Below are 13,903 nucleotides of genomic sequence, written 5' to 3' on the forward strand. Positions count from 1 at the left end.
CCTTCTCTCGTCCAGGTTGGAGTGCATTGGCGCGATCTCGGCTCACTGCAACCTCCGTCCCCGATTTAAGCATTTCTCCTCCCTCAGCTTCCCAAGTAGCTGGGATTACAGGTGCCCGCCACCACGCCTGGCTATTTTTGTACTTTTAGTACAAACGGGGTTTCACCATGTTGGCCTGGCTAGTCTCCGCCTGCCTCCGCCCGCCTCCGCCTCCGCCTCCCAAAGTGCTGGGATTACAGGCGTGAACCACCGAGCCGGCGCTATCCTTGATACTTAATTAGTTTTTACTTTGCATCGTGACTGCCCTCATGACGTTTTTCCGAAGATTCAAAACTAGGAAGCAGGTGGAGCCTCTCCGGAGGACTTGCATTTGCTCCTGCCGGGCACTAGGGGGCACCCCCAATCCGGAAGCCCCGCCAGCGGAGGGAAGGCGCGCACTCCTGCCGTGGGAGCGCGGCGCCAGCCCCGGGGAGGCCCGCCCGCCAGCACCGCTTCTTCGGAACGTGGGGTTTTTGTTTCACGCACGCGGTTTAGTGCCAAGGTACCCTTATGTTTTCTTGCAGTCATCTTCAAAAGGGGTTATGTTATTTTGTTTCGGTGTGCAAAGACCTCCTCTGAAATCCCTCCTTACATGAGAAATTCTTAGATTAGATTGTCTGCTTTGTAAAGGTACCGCGCCTTGATTTCTGTTCACCACCGCAGCCCAGGCTGGCCTGGACCAGCTTAGAATCCAGGCATGTATTTATTCCTGACCCAGAATGTGTGTGAGTGTGTGTGTGAGTGTGTGTGTGAGTGTGAGTGTGTGTGTTCCTCCATTTAAAATCCCATGTATTTAACTGCTATGACTAAGACTATGTAAACTTCTTTTTTCTGCACCGTAAGGCACTTTAGCAGCTTGAAAGAGCTTGCTTCTTTTTTCAAGAAAAATCTATTTTATTATCTCAGCAGCTGCCATCTTCACATAGATGACTGCTAAAACATTTTGGTTTACAAGGTAACTTTTCAAAGTTTCGGACGCACAGATATGTTCACTAGTATCTGGTGATGAAAACCAAAGACAATAGCTACAAGGCATTTACACACAACAGTAGAATAAATAATTTTAATTGTATAGCAAATAGACATTTTTAAAAACAACAAAAAACATATTCTAAAATTTAGTACCTTAGCATTTTAAAGAATGGAGTCAAAATTTACATGTAAATTATAATTCATTAAAAAGTAATCCATTTTTAACTATGATACTAGCTGGAGAAAGATGACAAAGCCAGAAGAAATAACAGATGACACCTCCTAATTTCCTTGATAAGTTTGAAATCATCACTTTTCTAGATCTGTGGAGTCTACTTGGACTCTATGAGGCATGTTTAATGATTCCATATTATAATGTTTGAACACATTTAATTATTCCTACTTCTCTACTTTACTAACTTGATAGGATTTAGTGAAATTATACACTATCTCTATTTTCGTTACTTAAAAATTGAGTAGGATACAGTAATACAAGGAGATGTTCTAGAGGGATTCATTATTTAATGTTTTTAAATTCCTACACAAATGCCAAACTCATTACACTGTGCATGCTGGTAAGTGGATAGGTTTAGGAGATAATGCAAGAACACACATAAATCAAAATTTCAACATGAACGACCTTCTTTTTGGACCAGGGAATGATTAATCACATCACTGGCATTGTGTATGCAGGTTCTTGTTCAATAAGTAACGGTTGACACCCTTAGGTTGTACCTTCAGCCCCCTCCCTTTCCTTTCACACAGCAGTGGCAGGGGTTTGGGGGAAAACTAACAATTCTGTGTAGTAGCTGAGTGCCTTTGAAATTACAATCTGGAAAGAACCCAGACTGTCTAACTTTCAACCTCCAGGAAAAAAAAAAGGTGGAATTGCTATGTCATAGTAAATTGGTCCCAGACTTCAGTTGGATTACTTCCGAAGATGATACTTAGAGTATTTTCTGTAGACATCAGTTCCACGTCTTGATAAATGTTATACATAGAAAATGTCCTTGGTCATTTCTTACCATCTTCTGATTTCTGCTAATAGCACTGGGACTCTCTTTCACAGTGTTATTTAATAGATCTTAACTTCAAAAATAAAGGAAGTATCTATATTTGAAAATGTTAACTTCCTTTTTAAGAAACTGGATTTTAGAATAAGGTATTTAATCATGTAAATAAGGACTTCATTGGGGCCTTAGTAATTTATACAAATTTTGCATTTTCCTAAATTCTGGCTGCTTTATAAGAAGTATGGCTATATATGTATAATTGATTTTTATGTATCAATAATATAAGTCACATCTGAGAAAGCTTCATCTGTCCAAGAAAATGGGACATAATACAGATTTTATATTTAATAAAATCAACTGTAAACATTGATAAGCCATTTATTCCTCATGTTCATAGAAGATTGGCCTAATTAACCTCTAATCATATGTCCAACACAAGATTAACTTCCAAAAGGTGATGGAAATGTTTTTTCTGCTTCCCTGCTTATCCAGAACATAAATGCAGCAATAAGAGGCTCTAAATGTTCACCTTCAACAATCAATTTAAAAGAGAGTCTGACCTGATAGAAGTGAGCATAGCAGTTTGCAGTAAAATGGATATTGTGGTGTGCCACCCACAAAAACTCCTTTATCCAAGAAAATTATCCACCCAGATTTTCGAAGTGTTGACTTCTGATTGCCAACAGATACATCCCTGTGTGACTCAGGATTCTTCAAAGAAACAGAATTTATAGGATGGAAGAATGAATAGATGACAGATAGATAGATAACAGGAATTGGCTACAATTATTGATTATGGAGGCTGAGAAGTCCTATGATCTTCCATCTGCAAGCTGGAAAATAAGGAAAGCCTATGGTGTAATTCAGTCCTCGTCCAAAAGCTTGTGAACTGGGAGTAGGGTGCCCATAGTATAATTTCAGGGCTCAGTCTAAATGTCAGAAAGCCAGGAGCCCTGATGTCCAAGTACAGAAGATGAGTGTCCCAGTTCAAACAGGGAAAGCAAATTCCCCTTTCCTCTGCCTTTTTCTTCTTTATTTTTTTTATCCTTTTTTAGAGACAGGATCTTGCTCTGACACCCAGACTGGAGGGCAGTGGTCTGCTCGTAGCTCATAGCAGCCTCTTAGGCTCCAGCAATTCTCCTGCCTTAGCCTCCAAAGTAGCTGGACTAAAGGTGTACACCATTGTACCTGGCTGGTTTTTTGTTTTTTATTCAGAGACTGAGTCTCGCTATGTTGCTCAGGTTGGTCTTGAATTCCTGGTCTTAAGTGATCTTCTCACTTTGGCCTCCCAAGGTGACAGGATTACGGGCATCAGCCACCATGCTTGCTTTTTTGTTCTACTTGGACCCCCAAGGTTGGATGATGCCACTTAAATTGGTGAGGGTAGATCTTCCTTATTCAGTCCATCAGTTTGAATGCCAGCTTCTTCCAGAAACACCCTCACAGACACAGTCAGGAATAATGTATTCAAAGCTACCTGGGAATCTCTTAGCCCAGACAAGTTGGCACATCATTTTAACCAGCACCTTCCACTTTTGGACTTGCTCTCTAACTAGAGGGAACTGTCTTGCCAAAGATTATGGGCCCCCTCCCTGGGAGCAGCCCTCATCCAGTGTCAAGATGGACATTTCTTGTGTTAACTCTTAATTGCCAAGTATTGTGTGTACTTGGTACAGTTTGATATTCAGTAATGGAATAAATACAAATACTTTTAAAAGTGGTTTATTAAAAATTTATTAAGTCTCAGGCTCTGCAAAATAACATGCACATATCATCAGTTTTAAGTTTCATTAATCTGATCCTGGCATTTGTTGCTTACTTTTCATCAGATGAGAAAACATAGCCTTATAGTTAATTAATTTGCCCAAGTTTACATAATTCTGTTATTGAGTGCAAGAATATCTTCCTTAATAATACCCAAATAGATATTTTTCAAGTTAAGTACACATTAGTTATGATAGTCACATCTAAATTCATCATTTCCTGATGACCCCGGATTCAGGAATAAAGTTGACTCAAGCAGAAAACCTTGAAACCCTCCTTGATTTCTCTCTTTCTCTTACATTTCATCCCAACCTGTCTGGAAATTCTGAGGCAGACAACCAGAGTCATATAATTCTCACTACCTGCAGTATTACCATCCTGGTCCCAGCCACCATTCTATCTTGCAAGGATTGTTGCAATAGCATCCTTTGTTGGTCAAGATTGTCCAGAGAAACAGAAATAACAGGCTATATATATATGAGTGTGTGTATATATATACATTATAAACATATATACACACATATATATCATACATAATCATGTATTGATAAACATATATATATACACACACACACATATACATTAGGGGAAGCCCACCCACATCATTGAGGATAATCTCCATTAATTAAAGTCAACTGATTATAGGTGTTAACCACGTCTTAAATGTCTTCTAAGCAACTTCTAGATTAGTTACTGAATAAATAACTTCGCACTATAACCTAGACAAGCTTACACATAAAACCGACCATCACTCTTCCTACCTGGTATCCTTGCTTCTCCTTATGTCCTATTCCCCACAATCTATTTTCAGCATAGGACCACAGTGATTCTTTTAGATATAAGCCATATCATGTTATTCTTCTGCCTCAAGCTTTCCAATGGCCCTTCACACCACTCCCAGTAAAACCCGAGGTCCTTACAAGGGCACCCAGGGTTTTGGATGATCTGGTTCTCTACATCCTGTTTTCATCTCCTGCCGTTCTTACCCTAGTCATACTGTTTTCTCTCCTGTTTTCTCAACACACCAGGTACATTCTCATCTTAACGCCTTTGAGGTACTTATTCTGTTTAAAATATCCTTCCTGTAAGATGTAAACATGACTAGTTTCTCTCTTCTTCAAGTTTTTGCTCTGTCACCCTCTTAATATAATCTATTCTTACCAAGTATTTAAAACTCTACTTGACACATTCCTTCTCTGATATTAGCTATCCCTGTATTTTGTTCTACCTTTTGTTTCCATAGCATTTATCAGCTTGTAATATAGCTTTGATATATTGACGCTCTTTGCCAGAAGAATGCATCCCCCACAAAGACAGTAATCTTTGTTTATTGGTCTCTATACTAACCCAAATGAATAGATTGGTATCTGGCAAACAATAACTATTCAATAAGCATTTGTTTAATGAATAAATTTAGGCTAGTAATATATCAATAACTTGCCAATCTATTATAATACATCTAAAACAGCTATTTTGTATTCTCTCCCTTTCTGACCCTCATACTGCTGTATAATTTTTTTTTTTTTTAGGTGAAAAGTACAATCTTTTTTCTTTTTATTTTAGCAATATTTCTGCTTTTAAGGGAAATGACGTAAGAATATTATACTTGTCCTGTGTATATTAACTAGTTGGAGTGGAAGTAATTAAGAATATGTAACTTTTTCTTTTGCTTTTAAGTTCAAGGGCACTCTTGCAGGTTTGTTACATAGGCAAACTTGTGGCATGGGATTTGTTGTACAGATTATTTAACCACCCAGATATTAAACCTAGTACCGCTTAGTTACTTTTCCTGATACTCTCCCTCCTCTCACCCTCTACCCAGTAGGTCCCACTGTCTGTTGTTCCCCCTGTGTGTCCATGTGTTTTCATCATTTTGCTCCCGCTTATAAGTGAGAACTGTTTTCTTTTCTGTTTCTGTATTACTTTGCTAAGGATAATGGTTTCCAGCTCCTTCCATGTTCCTGCGAAGAACATGATCTTGCTCTTTTAATGACAGTATTCCATGGTGTATATGTACCACGTTTTCTTTATCTAGTCTACCACTGATGGGCATTTAGGCTGATTCCCTGGGTGTATTCCTTTGGGTATATACCCTGTAATGGGATCACTAGATTGAATGGTAGTTCTGTTTTTAGGTCTTTGAGGAATCACCACATTGTTTTCCATAATGATCGAACCAATTTAAGAATGTATAATTAATTAAAGAATTGGATTAAGGATATTAAGCTTCTTAGATTACAAGTGAAAAATACCCATGGACTTGCTGAGGTGACCATGCCAAGGAGCATCCATTTTCAAGGCTATAATTTTAGGGACTCTATTTCAGGTATGATACTTATCCTAGTATCTATTATATGGTACATTTATCAGATTGTTTAAAATAGTGATAATCTTTTTCACTGACAACTCATTTTGATTGATGATAATTATAATAGTTGGAGCTACAGAGAAGATAGGATTTACAAACTTGGAGGTTACCTAATATCTTTTCTTTTATTGCTTATTTTTCCCTTTTATCTTCATTCACATGAGAGTTCAAACTAAAAGTAGAAGTAACAAACCCATTTGATGGATTTTGTATCACAATACAGTCTTAAGTTCTTCTTTACCCTACAAGAAACACCCTTAGAAAATGCTCCTCAGCTTCAAATTTGACAAAAAAAGAAAAAAGAAAAAAAGCTCCTCCCAGATGCCACAAAGTTTCTTGAGTCATGCCAACCAGAAGAACCTGAAATAACCTTGGTCTTACAAAATCCCCTTGTCTCTGTAACTCTCTGATAAGGGTTACATAGAAATATGTCTGTTATAGAAAAGATAAGTAACATCTAGGAAATAGAATTTCATACTATTGACAGGTATATACTCTCTAATTTCTCCTCTCTCTGTCATAATATGTATTTTTTGGAATTGATTGTAATACACATGACGTTGCTGATTTTCAAAAAATATAGCAATAAGAAATAAGGTCTAAATAACTCGCCCTTTGTATGTTTTTAGCTGTATCTTGAGCCACTTTCCCACATTCACTCTCCTAGAGCTGTTATTTCGGTCCTTAAATGTTTCAGGCTTTTACTCAGCTCAGGGATTCTGTACACAGTATTTCTTCTGCCTGAAACACTCTTCTTCATTTTGCTAAAATAATCTGATATTAGTATAGATTTAAATTTCTTAAGAAAGCCTTCTTAGACCTCTCTGCCTGGGTGAAGTCTCTTATTTTTTTCTTCTCAAAAACCATTTTCCTCATTTTCCTCTTTCTTTATATATATATATATATATATATATATATATATATATATATATATATACTGCATTTTAGGTTTTGGGTTACATGTGAAGAACATGCAAGATTATTGCATAGGTACATACATGGCAATGTGGTTTGCTGCCTTCATTCCCATCACCTATATCTGGCATTTTCCTCTTCCTTATAATTGAATGTTTGTGCAAAACAGGTGCCTGTGGAACAGGTTCCTGGGTCTCTGTTGGGCATTAATTGAAACTGGTCCTATGATTGAAGGAGATAATCTTGAAACCTGAAATACCCATAGTGTTTTAGGAGATGATGACGAAATATTTTTATAAAGAGGGCAGTTCCCAGAAGAGTTCCATAATAAAATCAGTATGGTTTTTGTAGAAACATGCTACTGAGGTAATGCAGGATGGTAATTACTCAGCCTTCTCTCCCATAGGTCTGACTTGGAACCACATGAGTCACTGACAGATCCTATGGTCACATGGGCAGTGCCCTATGAACAGCTCTCTGTTGACCAATAAAGAGATGCTTGGTTTATGGATGACATTTTTGGAAGACTGCTGCACTAAGACTAGCATATGAAAAGATTGATTGAAGAAGGTAAGAACAAATCAGTTCAATGAGTTCACTGTTTTCCTTGCAGTGATGAAAGAATTGAAAGGTGATAAAAGTCCACTATGTTTGGGCTTTTACTGGCTACCATGAGTGGTAGCCAGCGGTTTGGCCATATGGTCAGGCAGATGGGCGATGGAAAACTGCATTATGAAAGGAATGCCAATATGGGGGATGGCCCTATGAAAACCACTATGGGAATTTAAGGGCACGCTAGAGAAGGAGATACTGAAGAAAGTACTCAGGAAATGATACATGGGGAAAATAGTGAAAAGAATATTAAGGGCAAAGGGAATAACAAGTTTAAAATTCCTAAGACAGATGCAGGTTTAAAGTGGTCAAGGAAAGCCATTTGGGCTGTAACTGATACCTTGCCAGGAAAACTGGTTGGCACTGAGATTAGGAAGTTTCCAAAAGGCTGTATTATATATGTCCTTTGTAATCCACATTAACAAGTCTGGTTTTTATCGTATAAACTGAAAAATCACTGGAGAGGTTTGAACAGAAAGATAAAATGACCTTTTTTTGAGAATTTCCCTAGCTGCTAGTTGGAAAATAGATTGTGGAGGACAGTGGCAAGCACAGTGACGTTCACAAATATTTACTTGCCTCACGTTTCTTAGCCTCTGAGAAGTTAGAGTTCCCATGCCCACTCTCTCTGACAAGACCTGCAAGGTCAAGGATTCCCAATAACCAATGATTTGCTAAAATGACTAGCAGAACTGATGAAAAGTTGTTATACTCATGGTTACAGTTTATTTCAGTGAAAAAATACAGATCAAAATTAACCAAGGGAAGAGATACATAAGGCAGAATCAAGAGTTCCACATGCAGGTTTTCCAGTTGTCCTCTCCCTGTATGTCTTGAACAACACTGTCTTCTTCCAGAAATGATTTGTGACAATTCATATGGGATATTGCCAACCAGGCAAGCTTACTTGAGCTTTGGGAGACAAAATTCCACCTACAAAGTAGGAGCAATGATTTGCTCATTTTAATGACTGGAATAATTCCTTCCAAATAATAGCAACTTAATTGGTATTTGTTGAATGAATGAATTCAAGTCAAGCATATCATTTCTGTTGAAGATAAAGATTTAAGATACAATCCTCACTATCAAAAACCTCACATCATGCTGGAAGAAATGAGCACAATAGTCATTATATTATAATATCATGTGTTCTATGCTGAAGGTATACACTAGCTGTTATAGAGAAATAAAAAATCCATAGCATGGAGATCTACAAATACTCCATAGAGGAGGTCATGCACTGTGTTAAGTGAAATGTCGAAACTGATCATGGGGAAAACTAAGATAACATTCTATGCAGAGGAAATTGTACATATAAATGGAAAGAGGCAAGAAAAAGCGTGGCACATTTGAGGAATTGCAAGTAGTTTGCTAAAGATCCAATAAGGATCTTCTGCAAAGACGTAAGAAGGCAGATCATGAAGAATCTTGCATACGCTAAAGAGTTCTCATTTCATCTTTAACGAGATGATAAACCATTGATACCTTTTAAAATAGATGAGTGACATACTAGTGTTACATTTTGGAAAGATCATTGATAACTGTGCACAGAATAAAAAGAAATGAAAAAGAACAAGAAAGATAAATTTGTGAAATATAATCAAAGGTAATCATCAGTAATCAAAGGGAAAAACACTGAGATTCTAAACTTAAGCAGTGCCAGGATGGTAAGGAATAATGAATGGAATTAAGAGCTATATCAGATGGAAAATTAGTAGGTCAAAATGACTTGATTTGAAGCACAGTATGTAGAATAAATCCAGGATGGCATCCAAATGGCTATTGTCAGCAGTGGATAAATGGTGGGACCATTCACTGAAAAAAATATGTATCTGCTGGCATAGTTCAGATGAATAGATGCTGGAATTTTAGTGCATAAGTAAATGCAAGAGTAAGAATTATTATAGGAGATCTACTTATTTATTTATTTATTTTGAGACAGAGTCACTTTTTGCCCAGGCTGGAGTGCAGTGGTGCAATCTTGGCTCACCGCAACCTCAGCTTCCTTAGTAGTTAGACTACCAGTGCATAACACCACATCCAGCTAATTTTTGTAATTTTTGTAGAGATGGGGTCTCGTCATGTTGCCCAGGCTGGTTTCAAACTCATGAGGTCAAACAATTCACCAACCTCAGTGTCCCAAAGTGCTGGGATTACAAATATGAGCCGCCATATCCAGCCTATTATTAGACATCTTAATTCTGACCTAGATCGTCTAAGAGTAATCAATGGGAAGTTTTGGAATTCAGGGGAATTCTGGTTGGCAAACCATGAGAATATGTTTTGATTGTTTACAGAGTGTCAGGTATTTCTAGATCATAGGAAACCCAGAACTTCACCTTGTAGAATTTAGAAAGGCAGCTCAAGTATTATCATTATTCAACAATTTCTTACTTGCAGCTAATTTAGTGCATTCATTATATTTTCCTTGTGCTTCTGTGCATATATTGCACCTCTTACTAATACAGATACCCAGGGAAACATAATTTCAAAAGTTTAAGTTTCCTCATGTAAAAGTTTTAGCCTTGAAATATCTTCTATTTTTTCTGGTGGGTGTATAGAAGTTGTCAAATCACACACACACACACACACACACACACACACACACACACACACAAACTGAGAGACAGAGAGAGAAAATGAACTAACTTCAATAGACCTGACTGTTCATTTAGGCCACCTTAGCAATGAGAGTGTATTGCTGCATGAATGATCTGGCAATGACAGTCAGTGTCATGTCATGACAATCAACAGCTGAAACAAACAGGTTAACGGGATGGGAATCTAGCTCAGCACTATGGCTTTATAGTTTGACAAAATATGAATTGTACCTTTGTAGAGAGCTTCATATATATTTTCTTAACCAAGGAAAAGAAAAGAGTGATTGAGATTTCCACTCCTTTAGCAGGTTCTCCATCATATCACTAAAGGCTGTGAGACTTTCTAATGGCCAACGCTCCTGAAATATTAGGATTCACTGCCACAGATGCCTTTGGCAGAACCAATCTCAAACTCTTCTTTTTATTTGAAATTTCCATTGTACATTTTAAATTATGGTATAGCACCACAGTGGCAAATGGAAGGCCACGGTTCTTGGGAAAAAATACAAATAATATAAAGAAAGGACCACAAGGTCAAAAGATATTTTTCTGGAGAATCTTGCAATATACCAAGTGATGCTTTGGGAAAAAAAGCAAAGCTGTTTAAAAAGACAGCAGCTGCTATAATGCTGCTTCATTACAGACCCAGTGGAGCAGAAGCAATGCATCCATTTTGCCTTTTTCTTCATTGATGATATCAATGGAGCATTAATGGAATTCTTATAGTCTACTGGTACAGTATAAATTTAGCCTGACTAAATCTTATATTGGCTATATTATAACACATTTTTATGCTAGAGAAGAAACTTACTAGTTTCCTTTTTATATAAAAAAAGTTGCAATGAGGATATATCTTCAGATTTACAATAAATAAGTCATCAATACAGTTTTTTAAAAAAAATACTTAACTATTAGGAGAATAGGTTAAATTTCAGTCTAAATTAAAACCTTATTAACAAGCTCATTTCACGGAAATGTCACACAGCCTTTCTCCAGTTAACGAAGTCAAAGTGCTTTTATTGTTGTTTATTGATTTCATTTATTTAATTCTCTTTTATGAGAAAAAGGTCAGTTTCTCTTTGTTCTTTCATTTTGTTAACAAAATGGGTTGTGCTTTCAAAACCAACAAATTATGCAAATTACTTAGCATTTATCTTGATTTTTAAAAAATCGTGTCCAAACTATGATCTTAGGGTTGTCCATTTATATAAGAATTTTAGGGCTAGACAGGAACCCAGATGTTTCAAGTGGATTTGCAAATGGCAAAGTGCTGCTTGTTGGATCTGCCTGTAAATCTATTTGCAAATGCAAATCCTCTTTCCAAACAAATCAGAGTTTTTTTAGGTCCAACAAAAATCCTTGAGCAAAGTAAAAATGCTGATGGAATGTACATGTGTCACTTCTATGGATTTCTATCCAAATGCTTTTGCATCTTCCTAGTGTACTTTCCGAGGATGGTAGCATAAAAGAGAATGTAATGACACTTATTTTCAGGGGATTCTGAATGCATCCTGCTGCTATTTAAGGGACAGCAGAAGCTGTGGCTAATCCAAATGTCTTCCTTTTTTTTTGCGTGAAGTGACTCAGAGCACACCTTACTTCTATTGTGTTCCCTTGACACATTGATCCAGCTTGCAAGATAGTTTCCATTTGTCCACAGCTACTGAGACTCTCTCTCTTGCATGCCTTCCCTTCTCTGTTCATGTCTCTCCAAAAGATCCATGTCCTCAGGGTCTAGAACATCAGTGCAGCTCTCCACTAATGCCTATATGTTAAGGTTATTAAATCATTCTGAGTTTTACTCTTCATGCCCTCAATAATAATAATAATAATAATAATAATAATAGCAAACACTTTTATAGTACTGCCCCTATGTGTTAACTCATTTAATTTTCAACACTACTTCATTGCATGCACACAGGTCTCCTTCTCCATGTCCTGTGCTCCTCTAATATAAGAAATCAATATATGCTAAAAGGTTAATGGTGGGAATAAAAGGCATGGCGATTTTTTTTTCTCTCTCAAATATGTCATCTTCTCTTCTTACATTTAACTGCTGCCCTTAATCAAGGCTGGACTGTTGCCATAGTCCCCTACCCATAACCTGCCACATTGCAGACTTGCCGTCTTTGAAATCCATTCCTCTGAGCCTTTGCTAAAATCACTCCTCTAAACTGCAGATTTCACTTCATCACTTTTCTCCTTTAATTTTACTCTACCACCTACAGAATAAAGGCCATGATCCTTAGGATGGAATATAAAGCCTATTGTGCCCTGACCATATCTACTTATCTAGTTTCTTTTCTCACTATTTTCTTCTTAAACTTGAGTGACTTTGTAATTCAATCCCTTGTACACAATATTATTTCATGCCTTTTTAAAGCATGTTAATGTAAGTTACATGGACTTGGCTGAAATGTCTTTCATTTTCCTACCCTCTATTAGCCCACTCTCTATGCCTGCAACACATACAAGCATCCGCACAGACACACACACACACACACACATCCTCTGATACCAGGCTACCATGTGCTCACCCTTTAAGAGCCCAGATAATGTTCATATAATCTACTCTCTTCTCCAGTGTTGTCCCCAGCCTGAGAGTATAGTAAGTGGTTGACATGGTTTGGTTCTGTGTCCCCACCCATATCTCATCTCAGATCTCCACGGGTTAAGGGCAGGACTCGGTAGAAGGTGATTGGACCATGGGGAAGGTTTTCCCCATCTGTTCTCATGATTGTGAGTTCTCACAAGATCTGATGGTTTTATAAGGGCTCTTCCCCCTTTGCTCGTTCACTCTTCTCTCTCTTGCTGGAATGTGAAGAAGCTTTCTTCCTGCTTCCCCTTCCACCATGATTATAAGTTTCCTGAGGCCTCCCTAGCAATGTAGAACTGTAAGTGAATTAAAATTTTTTTCCTTTATAAATTAACCAGGCTTGGGTATTTCTTAGAGCAGTGTGAGAACTAATACAGTGAGTTTCCTCTGTGTTCCCTTAGTACATATGCAAATATTTAAATTTTCCCCTTAAAGATTTGCCTTCCTTATTATATTGTGAGCTCTTTAAGGGCAGAATCTATGTCATTCTTTCCTTCCCCACAGCTCTGTGTTTGCCACACTCACACAAAAAGACTTTCAATACACGTTTACTGAGGTAAACTAAATTCCCACACGTATGTACCTGACAGTAAATAGTTCTCAGAGGCTTTGACCCAGAAAAAGGAATTTGTGAATGAGAAACAAGAGGTCTATAGCTAGGGGTAAACAAGGTACTTTGAGCCAATGATGTATTTTCAACATGTCTTCACTCCATCTTAGTCGATTATTTAGTCAGTTTGTGAATAAGGTTGATTAGGAGTGAAAGTTGAGACTATAGCCAGGCAAAATCGTAGTGCAAAAAAAAAAAAAAATAGGAAAAAACCATCTGAAATTTGCCAGTTAGAAGACTAGTATCCTGATGAAGAGTTTAAATGTGCAGATGTACTTTTAAGTAAGAAACACCGAGGTTAGGTTTAACAAGATGTCAAAATAATGGATGTGCTTAGTCAAAATAATATTTTGTCTGTAAAAAAAATCATTTAAACTGATACTGTATTAAAATAAAGAAAGTAAAAACAAGTAA

At 37.3% G+C, this 13,903-nt stretch overlaps 1 long non-coding RNA gene across 1 annotated transcript in view; it reads left to right on the forward strand.

Annotated features, from left to right (window-relative positions):
• The first annotated feature begins 474 nt into the window (after window positions 1–474).
• Window positions 475–13,903, forward strand: part of LOC141585016 (uncharacterized) — a 59,872-nt gene continuing 46,443 nt past the window's right edge. The window contains exons 1-2 of the long non-coding RNA XR_012518298.1: window positions 475–541; window positions 7,478–7,641. This is a non-coding gene — a long non-coding RNA (uncharacterized LOC141585016). The remainder of the gene's footprint in view (window positions 542–7,477; window positions 7,642–13,903) is intronic.

Source organism: Saimiri boliviensis, chromosome 7 (assembly GCF_048565385.1).
Source record: "Saimiri boliviensis isolate mSaiBol1 chromosome 7, mSaiBol1.pri, whole genome shotgun sequence".
NCBI lineage: Eukaryota > Metazoa > Chordata > Mammalia > Primates > Cebidae > Saimiri > Saimiri boliviensis.